This window comes from Lepidothrix coronata, unplaced genomic scaffold, assembly GCF_001604755.1.
Source record: "Lepidothrix coronata isolate B3197 unplaced genomic scaffold, Lepidothrix_coronata-1.0 Scaffold131, whole genome shotgun sequence".
Classification (NCBI taxonomy): domain Eukaryota; kingdom Metazoa; phylum Chordata; class Aves; order Passeriformes; family Pipridae; genus Lepidothrix; species Lepidothrix coronata.
Genome location: NW_016690311.1, coordinates 956235 through 977979, shown reverse-complemented (window position 1 = coordinate 977979; position 21745 = coordinate 956235). Strand labels below are relative to the sequence as shown.

The 21745-nt window shown below is 46.7% G+C and overlaps 1 protein-coding gene across 2 annotated transcripts in view; it reads left to right on the top strand.

Annotated features, from left to right (window-relative positions):
* Window positions 1–21745, top strand: part of CADPS (calcium dependent secretion activator) — a 211882-nt gene that overhangs the window by 19170 nt on the left and 170967 nt on the right. The gene's annotated exons all lie outside the window — the stretch shown is intronic.

Here is a 21745-nt window from a genome sequence, read left to right as displayed (position 1 = left end):
GCTCGGCACAGCGTACGTGCCTCGTCAGACAACTGTGCAGAGGGCTCGAGGGTCAATACCTCGTTATAGCGAAGCCATGTGTCTGCCTTGCCTTTTTGCTCTCTAATTGCCACCTCTCTGCTTCCTATCTGCATCCAGTAAGCAAGCTACTGGGATAGTTAATTACTCTTCTGGGCTGAGTGCTGTATTATAGTCCGTTCTGTCAATACTAATTGTTTTATAGAAATATGAAGTATCTCTTTCCCTTCCCTCCAAGGACTTTGAGGTGCAGTGTGGGCTTTAATGATATCATTTGCTCTTCTGTCCAGTGTGAGCGGGAAAATATCATCTCCCATTTGCAATGGGCACTTAGGGTTATCTGTTGGAGAGCTGCAAGGACTCTGCTTTTGGGGTCTGTTCCTGTGCCTTTCCAAAAAAGATTTTTCCATGCCCTGATACCTTTGCTGCTGTGTATTTATAGCTAATCAATTGCAGCCCAAGAGCAGAGCAATGATTATCATTTGTCCTGGTGAATCCAGGCAGTCCTTCCTTGCACTGTTCCCTTCCTGGGTAGGAGTTCCTTGTTTTTGCTTTTCAACTTTTAGTTTAATAAATAGGTTGTGCAAAAGAATAAGTAACTAAGCAGAGGCTGTAGGTGGGCATCTCCTGAGAGTGCACACAGTAGCATGTAAGGATAGCACATAAGGAAAATGCCCCTTTTCTGGCATGAAAATTGTCAGGCCTTGCTGTTCAGTTGTATCTCCACTTGCTTGCACTGGCTCAGGTGGTCAAGGTGTGCATCCACTGGTGATGGCTCTTTGCAGGTGGATTTATCATTTTGTATGTGTTTTTATTGCTCTAGAGTAAACACCAGATAAACCCACATTCATTCATAATTAAAGAAAAGTATAATTAAATGTGCCCCATGTGTGCTGAGCTTCAGGTGATGCAGTGTTTGTAGTGACTAATGTTTTGGGGCTGTACTTTGGTTCTCTTTGCCTCACTGGAGGTTTCACTGTTAGCTTTTGTCTTTAGCAGTATTGCACAGAGCAGGATGAACTCCCAGGTGAGCACCTGGGATCTGTTCTAGCTGTCACGCAGAGATGAAATACAGAGCAAGCAAGAGCTCAGTGCCTGGCTGTGGGAAAGGCCCGGCCACCGAGATGCTCCAGACCTCATCCTGATTGCTTTGTGTACGTACAACTTCCTGCAGAAGCCTCAAAAATGAGAAACGGATGTGCCTGAGGTGCTGGTGTGATTTTAACAGAGATGGGGAGGGTTTGTTGGCAGAAGGACAGTTGTCAAACTCACATTCCCAGGTGGGGCGGGGAGGATGAGAAGTGTTTTAGCCCTTTCCTGTGTGGCACCTTCTGCTTGGCCCGTTGCTCAGCACAGCTGCAGGTGCACACCTTGGCACTTAGATCGGGGCTTCATCTGCTCTCAGCTGGTTACACTGGGCAAAAGGCAGATAGCTGGATGCAAGGGTTAATAGTATTCTGCTGTCTTCCCAGGGGATTCACGGAGCAGAACCATACTTAATTAGACTTGCTTTCATACTTAATTAGAGTTGCTTTCAGAAAACACTGCAACTTCTGGTGCTATGAATGCTTTTCAATGGCAAACATAGGAGGGCAAGCAGCATAGAGGTATTGCAGACCCACAGGGCCAGAAATACTCAGTCTGAGGACTGGGAGGCAGGAGTGCTGACCCGTGAGTTGAATGGCGCAGAACGACTGCTGGTTTGTCCCACAGGCATGGCACAGTGCTGGGCTGCTGGACATCCTCAGTGCATCCTTGTCAGGCTGAGGAATCCGTGTTGAAAGTCTGAAACTGCTGTACACAGGGTGAGATTACATGCTGTCAGTGCAAGCTGTGAACTGGGACATGACACAGCTTTGTCTCTGGAGGAGCATTTTTTTGCATATCATGTGGGATTTATAAACAAAACTTACTCCAATTTGGGCTGAGCATTTCCTTTATTCTATTAAAATATGGTTGGGGGTGGGCAGAAGTGAGTTTTTTAGACTTGGCCTCTGTCTTTATCTTTGTTGAGCTCTGGGTGTTTTTGTAACCAGTTCTGTGACTTTAAAATGTATCTCAGCTTCAAACCTGCTTCATCAGGGTCTCGAGAAAGCCTGTGCTGGTGTGGCGTCCTTGCTGTTGTATCACCCAGGCTTGTGGAAGGCTGCATGTAAGTCTTCTGAAGGCAGTTTTCTGATTCACAGCCACAAATGTGATTATGGTTACATTAGGGAATGGAAGCATGAGAAGCCAGGTTGTTGCATTAAAGGTCAAGATCAGTTGATTTTTAATCCTTTGACAGCAGCAGCCTCCTGTCTGGTACACCTGTAACTTCATGTGTGTCTGCCAAGGCATAGGCAGTAGCTTAGAGATCAGGCACCAAGCTTTGCTTCTGGGACTTCTCTGGGGATAAAAGGCAGGAATGTCTTGGCTCTCAGTTTAAAACAAGAGCCTGGAGCTGCTGTTGCTCAGTGGGACCCAACTCTGCTGCTTTGTGCCTGCTGTCAGTGAGAACTGAGGAGCCCCAGCACTCCCCAGTTCCCCAGTGTGTGCAACTGGATTCTGGGTGGGAGCAGTGGCACCTCACTGTTTGGACCACAGGCTTCAGCAGGAGTGGGGCCAGTTTTCAGGGCTGGTTGGGCCCTGTGGCATGAGGACATGTGTTTGGGGAGGGTGTGGATCCTGGGTTCAAAGGTGAGTGAGCTCCCATGCACATACTCAGGGATGTGCAGCGACTCAGGATGCCACTAACGATGCCATTGGCTTAATATTCATCTCTTGTGTTTACAAATCTTGGCATGAGCTGCAGATTCTTCTGTTAGTATTTTGGGACTATTTCCTTCAATTTCTGATTAAAATGCATGTGTTTTTCCTCGTTTAAAAATATCATCTGTATCAAAAAGCTAATGATCACAATACCTGGCTTCCTTTTCCCCAACAAAGATGACAGCAGTGATATAAATCATTATGTTGCTGATTGTAAAATTGCTACCTTCAGGCACATCTTTATTTTAGGGTTGGATTTTTTGGCTGCCACAATCTACAAGAGAAAGACAGTTGGAAATTTTCTCCTTTAATATGTAGTTTTCACAACTCTCGAGTCTTTTTTATCAAGTCAAGCTACTTTGGCTGCCAGGCTGGAAAGAGCAGAAGATTAAAGTGCCTTTTTTGGGTTTTTTTCAGGCGTGCAGCTGTGCATATAAGTATATTGTGGTTTTCCTGACGTAAGATAAAGTCATAAAGATTTCCTGGTGGCCTTTTGCATTGGTCTGCTATTGTGGTCCTTGCTGCAGTAGACAGTGAATATCCTTTCCTTGGGACTTTTTGCTTGTCTGTTTTAAGCCTCAGTTACCTTCCTTCAGTTCCTGGTGTGGTTGCTGTAGGACCACAGACCTTCCCAGCACTGAGATGCAGCAGCTCCAACAGGGCTGGCATGTGCAGGGTCCTGCTGAGAATTTGGATTTTAGTTGTTAGTTTTTGAAGTGAAATCTCCATGGGATTTTAATGCAGCATGATATGAAAACGCTAAGGATTGTTTGTTTTGTTGAGGTTTTTTCCCTTTTCTTTTTTTTTTTTTCCCTTCCACCTATGTGGGGAGACATAAATGCCTGTCTAAGAGAATCAGGAGCTGCAGAGAGTATCAGAAATGCCACCACCATCTGACCACCTCCCAAACGGCCGAGCTTTGTGCTCAGTGAATGACGACAGCAAGCCCTATCAAGGGTACAGCTTGTATTTAATTCTGCGTTACAATCCCTTTAATCTAGGATTATATCCAGTTGTTTTCTTCATGCAGGCTGTATGCTGTCAGATAAAAGCAATAGCAGCTGGGAGACGAAAAATTGCTTCAAACAGGGGCAGAAAACCTTGAGTATCTGCAGATGCTTTTATCAGAGGCATGAACCTGTCTCACAAAAACTGTCCAGGCAGGTGCAAGGGCTGACAGGACCCTCCAGCTCTGATAGATGAAGACCCTGGGAAGACAACTGGTTGCAAATGAAACAGTAATTGCTTTCCCCTCACTGAATGAAATCTTCTCTGAGGCGATTACACAGATTAAAGCTTCCCACTGCAATGTACCAGAATAAATATAGCCTGTGCCTCTTGCGGGGGCTGCTGCAGAGCAGCATCGGCAGCGGGATGCCTCCTGCGAGGGATGGCAGGGCAGCTGGAGTCAAGAGTAGAAATCCTGTAAAAATAGGGCTGGAAGGACCTCAGGCTGTCTGAACGTCTTCCTCCCTTGAAGCTGGATTGAGCATGCCCAGGTCATTCTTGGTGGCATTTATCCAGCTGGTCCCAATGGGGATGTGGGGATATGAGTTCCTGGGCCACCTCCTCCTGTGCATCTGCATCCCTACTGGGACAGGACTTTTTCTCCAGTATCCCTGGCTTCTTTGCTGTAAAGCATACCTTTAATTTCTTGTCATGGACACAAGGAACAAATTATTTTCTTTTTTTCAGTAGATTTTTCCATACTTTGAGGAGTCTTGTCCTCAATGCCTCTTCCACCCCAAAGAAGCTCTGCGGTTTCCACAGCCCTGCCCCAGGCTCACATTTCTTCTCAGGGGCTTCCTGGGTGGTCAGTGCCACCAGGGTGCCCCTTCCCTGCACTGGGCAAGTGCCTTAGTGCAGTCCCAGCCGTTCACTTTACGTGTTAAGTCATTACCCAAAACAACAGGTACGTTTTACCAACTTGATGATTGGTAGTAGATGCTACTTTGACCAAGGGGCCATGCCTACACAAAATTGTTTTCCTTGCTTATCACAGTGTGATTTAACTACCTGGCACTGTTAGTGTTGTTTGATTAGGTTGTGTGCTATATAATTTCAAGTACAGTGTGTGTATGGTAGTTGCATAACACAAATTAAAAGTCTCTGAAATACAGGAACCGTACATGTGAGAGTCATAGAGATCCTTTTCCACTCTAATTAGCTCCTTTCCAGAAGAAAAGAAAAAAGCATCAAAAAATGCAGCTCACTTCAGTGTGTAGTAGAAGGTAATGCCTTGTGTGGGCTTGGGCAATGCCACATGGCAGAATATCACGCTGAGTGGTACAAAGCTGTGTCTTTTCCCTGCAGCAGTTTTCCTAAGGTGTTTGGCAAACCTGACATGGGCAAGCACAAGCACAGTGGGAGAGGGGGTGCCATCTCCTTCCCCTGCACCCAGCTTGTCCAGATCCTATTGGCATGAGCTTGGGCTCCCCTTCCAGAGCTCAGCATCAGTCCCTGCCCAGGGGAAACAGACTTGTGTCCTTGGCAGAGCCCTGTGAAGGGGACTGCTCCTGGCTCTCATGGCTTATCATGTGAAATTATTCGAGTTACGAGTACCTTGGGGCTAGGGCTGCTGGGGTTTTTTCCTATTTTCATTCTGCACCAAATCGTACAGAGAAGCTATGAAATTCTGGTTATCAGCAGCAAAAATAAACCCTGGAGCTGACCTGGGTGCAAACAGGATAAGGCAGGTGCCTGGGAAGCACAGGCTGCTGCAGAGGCATTTGTAACCAAAGGGATTTGAGTGAGCTGTGGGCGAGTACTCAGTAGTGCTTTGAATTGTGACAGTGATCTCAGCACCATCACCTCCTATCAAATGAATCAGCAGGAAAAAAGTCTTTCTCTGGCCCAGGGCTAGTTAGTTTAATTAAAGGTCTGTTGCTCTTGCCAGCAGTTCAGGCAGAATTTGATGTAGTCAGCGAAGTTGGTTGTTTAAATGATGTAATGTTGTTATGCCTATTTTTCCTCGAGTCTAAATTTCTGTGGCGTAAGTAACAGGATGAAATGGTCTGTTGTCTGCAGAGAGCTGATGAGAAATGAGTGGTGGAGGTGGTGGGTAGGCACTTCAAACTGCAGGGGATCTGCTGTGAGACCTGATGGTTTTGCTGCAAATTGCAAGGACCAGGGCTGTGCCAGTGACTTGCCTCGTGTGGCATGTTCAATGAACAGCCACCACCAGCTCAGCATCTGCTTATTAAATTGTTTTGAAGAAAATAACCTTGACATCTAGTTTATCCACTCTCAAAGGACTGTGATTTGTATCTGTCTTTTTCTCTAAAGAATAGAAGTCTGTATTTATGTCTTGGAGATGAATTTTCTCTAGGCTTTTGCTTATCCAAAAAAGTCTCAATGACTTGAAGAGATGGTTGTAATGATGGACTTTTGCCTCTGAACTGCTGGACTCTAATGGGGAATGCAAATTAGTACATTTAAAGTGGGATTTGTTTCTGTAAAGGTGCAATGATTGTATAACTGCTATCTGCTAAAAAGCAGTGAAAATAAAACCAACTATCTTTCCCTTGGTGTAATTTGCAAGGAAAAACAATACTGAATTATCACTCTGAATCAGAGATAGGCACAGGTGAACCCCAGGCTTTTCATGTGGCGCTGTACTTGAGCAAGCTTTTTTAACTTTTTTGATTAAAATCTTTGCTTTGGAGATCCTGAGATTCAAGGGGTCTGAAAACCACAGGGATGGCTGTGGGAAGCAGGAACCTGAGTGAGCAGATTGCATACAAAGGAGTTTTCAGGCTACTCCCAAGAAGATGTTTGCATACATTTAGCTAGGAAGCACTAATACTTCTTTCTGGTTGCTTGTTTCAGAGTCGTGCAAGTGAAGCTATAGCTATAGCCAAAAAAACCCCAAAACAACAGCTCCTGGTTTTAAGCCTCTTCCATACATATAGTTTCATCTTTTGTTTCTTCTTATATCATCTTCTGATCCCAAGCCCTTCTTTTTCCAAACCTATACTTTCTCATGAACTGTCTTGTTTCCGCTGGGGTTGGAAATGGTGCTCTGTGCCCCATCCCAAGGGCCTTGTTGGTTGTTGGCAGTAGCTGCTCCTGGAGTAGCTGCAAGAAGTGCTGCAGTGGCCACCTGGTTCCTTCAAGTTCGCTCCCGAGGGCTGTAACCAAGTGCCACATGGACAATGGACTGGGGGTTGGCTTGTGCCATTGCTGGCACCTTGCTGGCCCTTGGCACTGCTCTGGCTCCAGTGCCCCAGGCCTTCTTGGGGGCCTGTTGAGCCTGAGCCCTAGATGTTTTCTCATGCTCACAGCCATGATCATTTGCCTGGTACAGCTGCTGGGACTGACTTAATGCAGTTCTGTACTCATCAAAGGCGGTCATCGAGATTAGAGGCTTTTTGGCTTCTTGGCTGCTGCTTCTGTCAGTAGTTCCTATTAACACTAATGGAAATCACACTCTAGCATCAGCAGCACAGCACTCTCTATGCTGTGCTCTGCTGTCTGACAGGAATGGGATTGTGGAGGTAATTCCTTCTGCATCACACAGAGATTTTGCTGCAAGGGGTCTTGCTGTCACTTCATACATACTGTGCCAGCTTAATGTTCTGTTATTCTCTTCCTTGGGAAGAGGCCGTAAAGCTGAAGAGTGTGGTGGGGGTTAATGCTGGTTCTGCAGGCACCAAGAATAAGGGAATAAAAGTCTTCTTTTGAAATCCAGCCTTTGACACAGTACTTCAGAGGGTTTCCCTGTGGCCCTCCGTAGCTACAGAGAATGTTGCTCTCTCTTCAGCAGCAGCCCCCGAGCAGAGAATGCAGCATGTGTCACCCACCCAAATGTCAGCCTGTAAGCAAAGAGGATTTGTACACAGCTTAGCAGAGAGCTCAGCTGCCAGACCCATTCAGAAGTCTCCCTGGTCTCCCAAACAGGCTGGTGGGTGCCTTGCTCTTACTGACTCATGTTGGGCAGGCACTGGGTTGCTCAAGATAAGCATCTTTATTCTATCATGCTCTTGCTGCATAAGTCTGTTTGCTGTTAGCCTGCAATGTGGCAAAGGCATCTGTCTTTCTCTGTTGTTTTTTTTCTGATGCTATCTTCAGTTTCTTTTCTTCTCTATTGTATCTGGATGAATTGGGATTTGTTTTGCTTGTTTAAATCACATTTCTATAAAAAATTAATCACAACACTCAAAACCAGGATGTGGTTTGAAAAGAAGTGGTCACAGTTTAAAAGATTAAAGGAAATAAAAAATTTTATTTGCCCCCTGAATTTAAGGGGACCTTTAGTGTAACCTGGAGACAGCATGGAGAGAGAAATGAGATTGCAAAGACAGACATGAATCAGCCAGCAAGAGTGACTTGTGCCCAGCAGTTCTGCATTTGGGCTTGGGGAGCTTTGCTCCTACCAAAGACTTGGACTTTTATGTCAGTGATGGGGAGAGTGTCTTCTCCAGGACTGGAGCTGTCCCTTTGCTTCCCGATGGGCAGGGATGCTAAAGTTCTCGAGTGGCTTCTGTTGCCAGCTTCTCTGTTGTTTCTTTCCAAGATTTCCTCGGGGGGGGGGGGGGAATTTGGTGCTGATTTTGTTTGCCACAACATGCATAATCTCTGGCTTTCCAAACCCTCAGTCAGGATTTCAACTGGAACCTGGCAGCTCTCTCTGCTGCGTGGGTCAAGCCAAGTGCTGAAGCCTGGCTGAGAATGAGTTGGAGGTGGAACAAAGTTTCCCACCAGTTTGTCCTTCTCCTGTCAGTGTGGGCAGGATACTTGAACACTCAAGAAACCACTGTGAGTAGGTCCCTGAAGTTTGGAAACTGCAGACGAGGAGAGGCTGAATGGCAAAGTAACGTTGGCATCCCTGGAGAAAGCCCTGCCAGTGGAACCAAGGGGGACGGGCTTGTTTGTGCTGCTCTCTGGCACTTCCCCAGCATGCATGAAGCTTTCTGGACAAAACCTGCTTGGTGATGGTTCAGCCTGGTCCCCTCTTCTTCCTTTTGAGGCCAGAGGAGTTGCACAAGCACGCGAAGATGGTGCTGTGGGTTCTGGCATCGCCTGCCTTCACCAGTGTGCCCCAAGGGCTCCCTGCCCATGTCACAGAGTGCCTTCTTCCTTGTCCAGCTGCCAGGGAAGCTCACTGCCGATATCCCAGAGGGATGGGAAGGCATTTGTCTCTGAGACAGCCATCAATCAGGGCCACCCCCTCCCAAGCAGGCTGTGTGGGTCCCTTCTGCAATGTGTGTTGGTGCCGTGTGCTCAGGGAGAGACCATTGCTGACTGGGCTGGTTCTAGCCCAGCAATCAGCACCAGGAGCAAAATTCCAAGCTCTTCTTACTCAAATATCTTGGGGCATTTTCAGGTGAAAGATTGGATTCGCATGACCCCAGTTCTGCAGCTTTTATTTAAGCAATATTTAAGATTAGTGTTTTTCTTTCCAATTTCTGCAGGTACCAGTTATCTCTGTACTTCAGCATAGGCTGAGGCTTCTAATAGGAATGTTTGAGTTTAAAAAAAAAGAAAAAAAGGCAGTCCATGCTGTAGGCTGAGGTGCGCTGGAGTCGCTGGGACTGTCTGTGCATATACAGCATAGCATGGGATCTGTTTTGTGGGATCAGAGCACACAGAGTTCGTGGTCCAGCTGCCACCGAGCTCCTGGATCTGCCACCTGCACAGACCTGCTCTCAGGACATAGCCTGTTCCTCGTGCTTGTTCATAGGAGGAAAATGAGAGTAATGATTCAATGCATTGTGCTCATTTTGGGAGACTATGTTTCCCCTTTTTGCAATTTTTCACTCTTAGGGTTTCAGTGAGTTCTTCCAGGGCTCCTAGGAGCGGAAGGGAAGCGCCAGGATAGAGGACTCTGTGGGCAAATGCTAGCACAGCTGACTTTTACGAAGAATAATTTGATTTTGTCTTCTCCTCTTTCTGTATGCCCACATATTTTTCTGCTCCTACAAACACTCCTCTGAAATTACATGCTTCAGTTCTGCAGTAGCTGTGCTGCTTTTTGTGGGGGTTTCAACTTGTACTCTCACTCTGCAGACAAACTCATTACCAGATGTAGCAACAGACAGTTCTTCCCTCCTGCCCTTTAGGACTATGTTCTGCCATCTCTGTGCACAAACTCATCTCCCTCCTCCTGGGCTTTTTCAGCCAGAGTAAGGTAGCATAAGAGACAAAGGAAATCTGGATTTTGGGCTTGAACAGCATATTCTGGGGGTGTGTTGAAAAGGGTATGTGCTCCATGTGTTACATCCCCTTCTACTGCAGGTCACTTTTCTTGTAGCATCAGCTTGCAATTCCTCTGCACAACCCACAGCAAGTGAGGAATAGAGATGTCTCATCTGATGGGAAGGGGATTAGCAGCAGGCTCTGACCCTCCCAGCAGAAATGCACAGAACTCATAACTCACTCAAAGCCTTTAAAATTATCCTGCCTCAAGCCCAAAGAAGAAAAATTACTCTTTCTTCTTTTTGAGACAGCCTGCCATATACTTCATTTCACAGGAATCCTTAAAACAGCTTTCCTAGCCTTAAATGAGAGTTTTTACTGTGTAGGCATGTGTTTTGGGAAAGGATCTTTATGTAGGGCCATATACAACTGCTGTGTTGAACACTGCCAACATGTAACTTTAGATAGTTAATGTATAATATTGGTACCAAACTTGCTCTTTCTGGGTTTGTTAGAAAAGCTGGATGTTTTGAACCTTGGACCAAGAAAGGCACCACAAGCCATGAGAGGCACAAAAAAGTGCTTTATTTAGCTGTTTGTTTGGGGTTTTTTTCCATCCAGGTTAACAGTACTGTCTGTACCTCCAGGCTGATGGGGAGGCGAGTTGGACCACACCAGATGTGGCTGCATTTGCACCCTGTGCCAGGGAGCCAGCAGGAGAGATTTGTGCAGTTGGGTGAGGCTGAGTGGCTAGTGCTGGGTCACAGAAAGCAGCTTTGGGGGGGATATTATTTAGCGCTAATTAAACTTGGCAGGAGATGAAAGGCAAAAGACAGCCAGCATGCCAGCTGGGGGCACCAAGAGCAGCGGGCTGGTCCCTCAGGGAGCTGGGATGTCCCTCTTGCCCCTGCCAGATGCCCCCGGGGATGATTCAAGCACACACTGGTTATGGCATTGCTTCCTCCACTCCACTGTGAGGTTTGCTGTGGGGAAGGTCCCAGTGCCAAACCCTGCACAACCTGGACACCTCACCCTGGAGATCCCTGTCCTTCCACTGGTTCCCCAGCAGATCTCGCTGGGCTGCAAGGCTTGGACTGATCAGTGCAGACTCCAGAGCCCAGGAAATGGCCTTTCCCTTATCCTGAAAACCATTATTGAACTTCATGCCTGATTTCATGCAAGCAGCTAATTGTCCTCTTTGCTTATGCCAGTGTGGGACCTGCACACAGGCTGCGTGTGCACCGTGATTTCCCTAGCTGGGATTCATTTATGTTTACAGCCCAAAGCTGAGAAAAGGTCACTGCTTCCTCCAGCCTGCCCTGCCAAGTGAATGTGCTCCAAGCCTGGAAATCTGTGGACTTGCTTGAGCAAATATACTCCTGAGGGAATGTCCCCATCGAAGTCTCATCCACTCTGGGTGATGCCTCAGGTCATTTGCAAGTTTTGCCCCTCTTTTTCAACCTCCTGATGTAAACTATGTCTGAAGACTAGGGCTGTGGGAAAAAAATTGGATAGTTTTAACAGTGCCTTTCCTTAAAATAAGCAATAGTAAATCCCCTCCAATGGAATGATGTTATTGCAGGTGATGTTCCCTGATGTCTTTGAAGGAGCAGGCAGATGTTCTCAGCTGTTCCAGGTACATACCAGCCACTCTGCAAATGTGTATTCCCGTCTTGCTGCCTGGCAGTCGGCATGGAAAGTTGAAATGCTCTGTTTTCTTGCAGTAGTTTGTTGCCTCAGAACAAACTACCTTTTACCAAACTTTTTCTTCCAGCTCCAAACAACATGCCCTTGTAAAATCTGAGATTACTCACTTTAGCAGGAAATGTGAGGAGGAGGAGGAGGTGCACTACACTTTCACACCTTTTCTCATTTTTCTATCTAGAAACAAACTCTGTTCTGGCTTGACTGATTGATTGAACCTTTTTCAAGTGCTATCTGAAAGAGACAGCTTCTCTTTTACTGGATCAGAGATGCGTTTGGCTCTTAAACAGATTTTCTTAAAATTTGGAGTGTTTTCTTTCTTTTTGTTTGTTTCCTGGAAATCATGGCGTATGCACAGAATAAGGGAAGATTTCAAACACGACAGGTTGTACTTAGTCAGAGCCCTGGTGTGTAATAGGTCGTGTCTCTTGATGGGCTGCTTTGAAAATGTGCTTTCTTTGGAAAAGAAATACTGCTCAGACCTGTATCTGCTTCCCCTTCCTCTCCACTAGCCCAGTTTCACGTTGATTTAGACAGCAGCCCTCTGGTTTGGGGGCTGGTGGTGTCCCCAGCTCTTGGGGAGTGGCAACAGATGTGTGCAGGGTGCCCATGGCAGGGCTCACCGTTTCAGCCTGGTCTGCCTGGAAGCTTCCTCCACTTCTTGCTATCTTGTTCGTTCCCATCAAAGATATTCCCTCCCCTGCTGGCTTTGCCAGGCTGAAACTAGTGCTTTCACAGAGGCTGGGACACACCAGGAGTCCTTGAGCCTCCATTCGTCTGCCACTTTAGCTCAGTAAGAACTGTTTTTAAAATAGCTTGTGACATGGAGGAGAGGCAGAGTTTGATAATGAAAATGGTGCAAAAATAACTCCAGTGATGGTGCATGTGCTACTTTAAAAAAAAAAAAAAGAGGTAGAGACAAGACTGGGTTTCTTGTTTGGACATCTGAAGTGTTGGTAGGAGATCTTTAGCTCTCGTCGTTCAGTGTTTTCAAGTCAGCATGAGCCGCTGTATACATTAACCAGGAAGGATGATTAGCTTCTGTACTATGTAATGTCTGCCTGGAGTAGGAACACAGAAATGGAAATAGTTCAAATAGTTATTTAGAAGTGTCTCTCAAAGTAGCTTGCTTTTCTTCTTGGATACCCACCATCTGAGTCTGTGAGGTGCTCTCAGTCCTCTCAATCTTTTCATGTGTGTAGCCACTTCTGGAGAGAAGTGAAGTGCTCTTATTCTCCCTCACAAGCAGGAGATGCAGCACAAAGGAATCAGATGACTGGGCTGTTGGAGAGCGAGGACTTGCCTGGGTCCTGGGACACTGCCTCCTCTGTGGGGGACCCACCAGCATAGACCAGTTTGTGTTCCCACCCTGTCCCTCACTCACATTTGTGGATCAGTTAGTTTATGGATATTTAGCTGACTTTAGGCTGTGCCTGGGATCTCCAAACATAGGATATATCAGGCCTTTCCCAGCCTCTAAATTAGTCCAAGAATGGAGACTCTCGGGTAGTATCAGCAGCAATATGGGTTACTTATCTTCAGAGTGCTAAACTGTCCAAATAACACTGGCCTGGATGGTGGGAAGAGGTCCTGTGCTGTTAATTGCCCCTCAGGAGGGGCTGGCAGGGTGTCCCTCATCAAGGGGACTCTCACTATATTGATGAGCAGTGTAAAACCATTGACTTATATACAATTCTTTCTTTTGGGTACCTGGGCATTGTTTGGGAATGCTCCTTTGTAGCACTTGTAGGAAACTTTGCACAAAATGTTTTTATTATTAAATGAATACAGTATCAACTATCTATTGCAGATGATTGAATGAGAGATTTTACATGCCTGTCTTGGTGACAGAGCAGAAGACTTTGGGCTTTGCAGCCACTAGGCAATAAATGTGCAGCATCCATACTCCAGACTGACTTTTTTACTTTCCTTGTCTGTCAGGCTGTGAACATCCAAGTTCTGGAAGTTGTCCTCAGAATATTCTGAAATAAATATGAATTCTACTAGGTTCATAGCCCAGCCTGATCCTAACTTTTCCAAAGGATACCACATGGGTGTGTCAAGCAAAAGGACCTGTGATGTTCTCCAGCTCCCCACCATTCCCTTCCACTGCAGCACACTGTGGTCTTGCAGCATGACAGTGTGCAAGGTAGTGTCTCAGTAGCTGTGTCACATCAACACTCACAGGCTTGAACAGACCATGTGTTGTTTTCCATCCAAGAGAAAAAGAGAAGGGTGAAAATGTTATTTTCCAAGACTGCCTGTACAGCCCCAGAGGAAAAGGAGAATCTTCCTTTGATCCTTTTTCCCGGGTTAAGTGTTTTCTGAGGTCTCAGAGCAGCAATGGACTGTACGTACCACAGGTACTGCACTGTTGAAGTAAAAGGGCAAGCCAAGCAATTTCTGTTGCATTTACAACAGAGTTCCTATGCCAGTCATAGCAAACGTGTCTCAACCTGCCCTTCTGGCCAGGCCCTTGCTAGCAGGGTTTGCTGGAGGATGCTGTGTAAGGGATTGTGCTAGTGGCCCTGAAGACTTGAGGTTAATTAGACAGGGGTTGGCACTGGGAGGGAGAAAAGAAGGGCTGGAGAGAGGAGGAGGAGAGAATCCAGCTGCAGAGTCCAGCCTGGAGGAGACCTCAGGGGAGTAAAGGAATTTGTTTCCTGCCTTTAGGGCACCCAGAGGGGCACCCAGTGTTGGAAGGCTTTGCTTGTCACTCCTGCCCATCCTAGACAGCCTCCATTCTATCTGTCTCCTGGTTTTATTTCCTGGTTGTATTTCTGCTGGTATTTTTATGGGTTTGTTTTTTCTGTTTTATTAACAGAGCAGCTGCACTTTTACCACAGGCAGAATGACACTGGGCTTTCTGCTAAAGCTGCCACATCACAATGATGTGTTTTACTCAGCAGAGCTCACCAGGCGAGGTTTCTGGCACAGCAGAAGTCACCAGTGAGGTTTCTTAGAGCAGGAATCACCCCTCAGCCCATCCTCAGTCACTGGCCTAGTATTTCATCATTGCTATTTCTTGCTTCTGTTTTGTGCTGGCTTCTCTATTCTTCTGAGATCAAAGTCATATTTTTATTAATCAGGGAAAAAAATAGGGGCCTGTATCTGTTTGATCATACACAGAAAGATACCCAGCAGGGCTGGCTTAGTCTGTTGGATCTGTTGAAAAATTCACTTTGCTAATGGCTTGCTTAGGTAAAATAAGATCAAAGTTGGGAGAAGTTCCAGGTTTTCTGTGTTCTTGTCAGGTGGCTCCATCTTGGGGTTACTCACTTGCACATCAGCTGCAGAGGAGGGATCAGCCGGGAGGAGAGAGACACACAGCACAAGGGAACTTGTAGACAGAAACAGAAGTTCCTGATTGGAACCACAGCAGAGCAACCTAGTCTAGTGGAAGGTATCCCTGCCCATAGCAGAGGGGTTAGAACTAGATGATCTTTAAGGTCCCTTCCAACCCAAACCATTCTGTGATTTTATTATACTAATGGAAAAGAGGACCCTTTGCAGCGGGGAGAAGCCGGGTTGGTATGTGAGCGTTAGATGGACACACCTGGTACAGAGGTATCAAGTGAAGCAGGCAATGGCAAGGTGTCTTTTGATATGTCTACATCTAGGCTTGCCCTGTGGTGGCAGGTTGCAAGAGGAATGTGTAGCTTGGAAAGCACAAGGGGAAAGTCATCATGGCAAGGCCCAGTCCCAAATCCTGGCTTTGCTTTCCTTTTTTAGCACTGTGCATCGCAGCATTTCAGAAAGTAGGAGCAGCCTTAATAACATTTTAGGTCTTTCATGTAGGTCAAAGAAGTGTGCCTAGCTGGCAGAGTGAATCATAGAAAAGAAATATACTCAGCGTTTCAGAGGATAAAAAAGCACATTCACGTATTTCAGAGAGAGCGACTTGGAGCCTGTGCTTTGTCTCTTCGATAAATCTGCTACTGGATGTAGTCTGGGACAGTGGGAAGAGCAGATCTGCTCTGCTTGATCTAGAGCCTCTGTGCTTGCCGCTGGCTTAACCAAAGGGATTGGTGTTTTACCTTCCCATTACTTACCCAGCAATACTTGAGCCTCTTTAAAGAAGAAATGTTCCAGCAAGTGCCAAAATCATTTAACACTCACTGGTCATGCTGAAAGCTGCTGGAATTTGCTTATAATAACAGAAGTAGTGAGAGGTCCTGGCAGAGACTGGAGCTGGTGCTGGGGTGGAGCACAGCTGGGTGGTAGCTCTGTGGCTGGGCTGAGGAAGGTCCTTCCTTCCTCTGCAGGCAGCTCTGGTGGTTTTTCTCACCCCTTTGATCATGTTGCTGATGCAAATGTTTGCCCTTAGGTCAGGAAACATTATTCTTGTATTCTCGGGCTGTCTGAGTGAAAGGTCGGTTCAGTCTCTGACCTCCAAATCAGTGGTAGGCTAGTGAGTAGGGACCCAGGAGCTGTCTGCATTATTTGTGCCCAAATTCAGCCTTATCTCTGAGCACAGGGCAGGTGGCTCTGTAGGAGTGTTGCTCCTGAAGGATCCTCATTGCTCTGACCCATCCCCAACACTGCAGTTGGGCTGAGCAGGCAGGACAGGAGCTGCTGCAGGCAGCAGAAGGGGTTGTGTGTGCCCTTGGCTGCCCTGTGAGTGTAAACCCAGGCACGATAATGGCACAGTCATTTTCTCTGCAACAAATCAACTGGGCATCTCTTCTGAGAGAGGAGAGAGTGTTACTGGGCTGGTGGCCGGAGGTGTGACTTTTTCTTTGGTGGCTGGGGAGAGTTGCCCAGGACTGGCAGTTAATGCTGGTTGGGGATGTGAGCACTGAAAAGCTGGCAGCGTTCAGCTGTTTGCAGAGCAGCCACGTGTGCCCAGGAGAGTTTGTAGTTAAAAGCTGGGGGTGTGAGTCACCCCTGCTGTGGTCCTCTCTCTTGCAGGGGGGATAGCAACATCATCACAGGGAAAACCTGATGCATTTTCCCAGTGCAAAATAACCTGACAGGGATTTTTCTAGCCTCATGCCTGTTGCTGGGGTCTCTGGCCTCTCTCCCAAGGCCAGAGCTCAGCTGCTCTGGCCCCTCCACACCTCCACATCGTTCCTTCCACATCGTCCCTGTCGTGTGTGATTTTCTGACTGTGCAAGCAGCAATGATGAGGGATGCTCATTCGGTTGGTTTAGCTTTTTCCTAAATCACCTGATGCTGAGGAGTAATAAAATATTTATTAGATGTTACGAAACCAAACCCAGAGCAACAGCACAGTGACTAGTTAAATATTCCTTCTTTCCTTCCTGCAGTGGTCCCTGAGCAGCAGGTGCCCCAAAGAGAAAGCTCAGTGCTGCTCTTGGTTGTCTGCTCCTGGGCTCTCTGGATTAAAGGCAGAGGTGCTTCCCCTGGGAAGTAGGTGACCTGTAGTCACCTGCTGAAGTGATTCCTTCAAGACATGGGTGATGCTGATGGGCTGAGCCATCAGGGACCAGCGTGCAGTGTTGCAGTAGATCCTCACATCCTGGCTGCAGGACAGACCCTTCCAGTGGGATGCACAGGGTGCAAGGGCACCATGAGACATGAGTGCATCGAAACTCACAGTCCTCGATCAGAGGTGTTCAAGTGTGGCTGTACAGGGGGTCACTTCTCTACTGCAGGGGTACCTTTCACTTGACCTCCTTCTGTAGCATCCGGATCTGCAATTCCAGCAGTTGTCACAATGATGGGCATGCCTTTATTAGCTGATCTGAGTACCTGTACAGCTGTGGATGGGTTATTCTGCAGCCTACCACTGACAAATTCAGCAATCTACAATGGTTTCTCCTTCCAAATCTGTTGGATATAGTACTGCCATAGCATAATGCAAGGGACTTCTGGAGGTCTCTGGCTCAATTTCCTTGCTCAAATCAGGGCTCCCTCCCAAAACAAATAATTTTCATGCAGTTCAGGTTGTGGAAATTTGCAAGACTGGAGATGCCACAGCCTCTGGGCCCATCTCAGTGCTGTATTTATTCCTGCATGTTCAGACTCAGCAAAGCATTCTGGAGAGAGGGTGGATTAGTGAGTGTATAACTTCTTTCAGGGAACTTTTCTGTGGCAAACATTTCCTCTTTGCAATGCTTGTGCTTCTCTGGTATAGGCGAAGAAGGCTGGAGATAATGCGCAGAGATGTGCCAGCTGTTCGCTGGCTGGGACAACTCTGGAGAAGGTGGCGTGTTTCCATGCATTCAGGTTTGGGTTTGGCTCCGAGTCAGGTTGAGTGTGTGTGAAAATAACATGGAGTAAGGAAGCTGCTGGCTCATTTGTGCTGAGGAGGCTGGTGTGCCGTTTGCTGAGATCTGCATCAAGCGAATTCAGTCAGTTGCCTCTGTGACTTGGTTGTGACCAGTGGTTCTCCAGTCAGTTTTTGAGTCACTAGATTGTGCTGGGCATATGTTTTCTCTTAAAAAAAGTTAGAGCAAGAAGGCAGGAATCATTTGAGTGCGCAGACCTAGTCACTGGTGAGCTCTTCTCTGCACTTTAGTCCGTAATGAAGAAGACATCTGCCAAGCTTCTTATAAAAAGCCATGCAGTCCACTGGGGATGCCAGCCCAAAGCTCCATGCCTGATATGTGTGCCAGGAGTTCATCAGTACTGCCTCAGTTGATTACATTTGTTAATATACATGTGTATATCTGGCAACTAAATACTGCCATGCTTTAGGCAGGTAAAGGCTGGGAAACACTTTGCTGCATAAGCAAACTGCAGTATTAACTTGGGAGTTCACTTGGGTCCAGAGTCACTGTGTTCTGTGGTCCCTATTGAATGCAGAAATGACTGTTAGTTCTTTAATGGCTGTCACACGTGGAAAGCAGTTGTGGGGAAGTCAGAGAGGTTTGGAAAAGTGACGGAAGGTGAATTGAATAAACCTCTTCCATCCACCACAGTGTTCCTGCTTACTCCCAGCTCTCCTCTCCTGTGCGGTGGCATCTGGATTTGTGTTTGCATGAGGGGCAGCGAGGCTCTGCCCCCACCATCCTCACACCTGCTGGGCTTGCAGCCTAACAAGGTTTCACCTCCTGGCACAGCTGGTGCAATGGCTGTGATGTTGTACTGATGTGCTCCCAAGGAGAAGTAATTCTGTTGTTTTCTGCTATTTGTGAGCACACTATGGCAGGTAACTGAGAAGTGGTTTGTATTGACCCCTTAGTGGCCTTACTGTATCTGCAGAAGCTGTTGGCTTGCTTTATATGGATTTCTAGCTGATCATTGCTGCCTCTAATAGCGAGAGATAAAATAACACCCCTGCGTTTAAAGCACTTAAGCTTCCAGTTGAGTGTTCAGGGCACGTGGTTTTTTTAAGCCTGTGGCTGGATCAGTGGCATCGCTTGGCCCTGCCTCAAGGCTCTGGAGTGTGATGCTGGGGCTGAGGCTTCTCCCCTGTCCTGCTTCAGCCTCTGCTGGGAGATGCTATCTCCTGGCTGCCCCAGGAGTGTTGCTGGGATTCGGCAGCAATGCCTGTGGTGCCTGACAGGGAAGGGAGGAGGCATAAAATGGGAGGTGGAGCACGTTGGGGCACATTTCACTGACCTGCAGGTCTGGTCTCCTCCCTTCTGGTGCTGCCTTTCTGCACCTGGCATGTGCTGTGCTGCAGAAGCTAAATTTGATATGAATGCAGTTTGATTTTGGCTCAGATTGATTGACTGCCTCCCTGGTAACATCCATATCAATGACACAGACACAGATCAATACACCAGTGCTGTTTCATGGTCTGATGGGATGGGAGACTGAAGGTCCCATTAGCTGAGGACTGGACTGTGCTGCAGCCTGATGTGATCAGAGAGGATCTCCTTTTCCCTGGATAGGGAAAATACTGGCATAGAGCTTGGCTGAGGAGGAGGCAACTGCCACTCCAGTAGAGACAAATCTGATGATTCATTTCCACAGCCCCCAGGGGCTTGCGTGTGAGCTGTGTATTGGGAATTTCTAGGAATTTCAAGGAGCATCATTTGTTTTGAAGGTAGCCCATTCAATACTGAGGAAGGAGCATAAAATACTGCTGCTAGATAGCATTATAGTAATTGAACAAGCAAGGACTTCTGGAGGTTGTCCTAAGAAAAAACCTGGGCACAAAAAAAAAAAGTAAATATGCCATGCATGTTGTTAAAATCCCAAATGAAAAACCTCTTGGCTGAGAGTATCTGTGCTCTTAGTATGTCTTTCCTTGCACCTCAGCACCCTGATTTCAAGGTCACCTGTAGTTTTCCTCTTTCTTTCCTTGGTTTCTTATGGCCTCTGTTGCCCTGTCATTTCTGCCTGACATTCACAATGTTTGCTAATACAAAATCATCAATACATTTAATTAACATCTTGCTTTTCTCTTCTTCCAGATAATTAAATGCTTAATAAAAACAGACCTAGCGCCTTCCCACAGGTGTCTCCCACTTGATCACTGCATTGTCTCTGGCTCCTCTTATTGCTGACCCAGTTTTCTTTTCAATTCCATCAGCTCAGATAGTTTGGAGCCTGCTTTATGTCTCATATTGTGCCTGTTGCCCAAGGGCTCGGGATATCTAGGGTGCTGTTGGCAAACACCACAAAGGGGCTTAGGTGCCTGATATGGCAGATAGACTCTTAGGGCCAAACATCAGATCCCGCCAGCCTGAAAACCATGAGCTTTTGGCAGTGCTTTTCCACTGGGCATATTGCCAAAGGCTTAGCTGGATCAGGTTAGGGGACAGTCCTTACTCCAGCCCTGTGATGCTGAGCCTTGTTGCATGTGTCAGACCCTCTGAAGTCTGGGCTGTGGTTTTGGGGGTGGGAATGACTCGTCTTTCCGGCACCCACAGGGGTGGTGAAGGCTGTTCCATGTTTTCTGAAGCAGAGCATATTGAGTCTCACTTTATGTCACTTTGATGAACACCTCTCCATAAGCACCAGGATAAACTAATCCCAGATTATCACATCAAATTGCTATTGCTCACTAACCCCTCTCAGCATGGTGTTCCAGAATTAATTACCAGTATTCATGATGTTCGTTACCACAGTCCCGCATAGCACATTGTGTAGATGTAGTGATATTTATCATTGCATTTTCCAAGTGGTCCCGCTCCTGCTTTTTATCACTAGCTGTGTTTACCAGGCTTCATTATGCCCTAGTTGTTTGAATCTCTGCAGTTTTTGATACTTTATTCAAAGCCATTTAGACACTTAGAGCCATTAATTTTATCTTTCTCTTCCATTCTAATGGGCTGGTTTCTTCTGCTTGCATACGAGTGAGGAAAAGGCACTCTTCTCTAGACCTTTTGGTCTCTAGTCCTAATTCTTACTGCCCTCTTTTTCCTTTAAGTTTGTAGTTGCCATATATACATCTTGTTTGCTTCCTTCTGCCTAATCCTCAAACTTGAAGTAGCCCCATGGTAAACCAGGCACAGCTACATTTAAATCCCTGCAGCCCTTCATGAGTGTTATCTGCATTTTAAGATGTTAGGCTGGCATTTTTGGTACATGACTTATGCACCTGCTGTGACTTTGCTCTGTAAGCTGCAGAGGTGGGGGTTTAGCTATGCCTGTTTTTCAACTGACAGATAAATTGGGAAAGTAATGGCATGTTTTCTTATAAGGCTGGAATAAACCCTTGTAAACTTCCTATTGATGTCATTGTGACAAAATTAGAACTGTCTTGTAAGTTATACCAGCTGTATGATGGACAGAAACTGTTTTGAGCAGCAAAGAGACAGCAAAGTCCTTGCTAGGATAAGGACAACAGGTTTGCCCTCCTCACGTGATTTTTTTGACATTAAATTCTTTCACCACTGCTCCTGACTGGTGTTTTATATGTGACAAGCCAAAAGAAAGAAATAAGCAAGGACAAAAAAAAAACAACAAGCAAGGAAGAACCAAGGCCCCAGGGTGCTGATGAGTGCCACCTTCAGCAGCCAGCTCACAAGGCTTCCTGTTCTGAATGAAACCTCAGCTTCTGAAGGGCAGGGGAAGCTGAGTGGGGAAGGGGCTGCCCCGAAACAGGCTCTTCCAAGCACACACACAGCAGTTTGCTTGTGAATTGGGTATGCCTGAAGTTGTGAAAGTCTTGTGTGCGTTTTGTGGTGGCAGAGTTGTTTAGAAATGATGTTCAGGGTGACTTCAGGTGCTCATGATGCCTAAATGAACTTACCAGGGTGCAAAATGCATGTGTGTT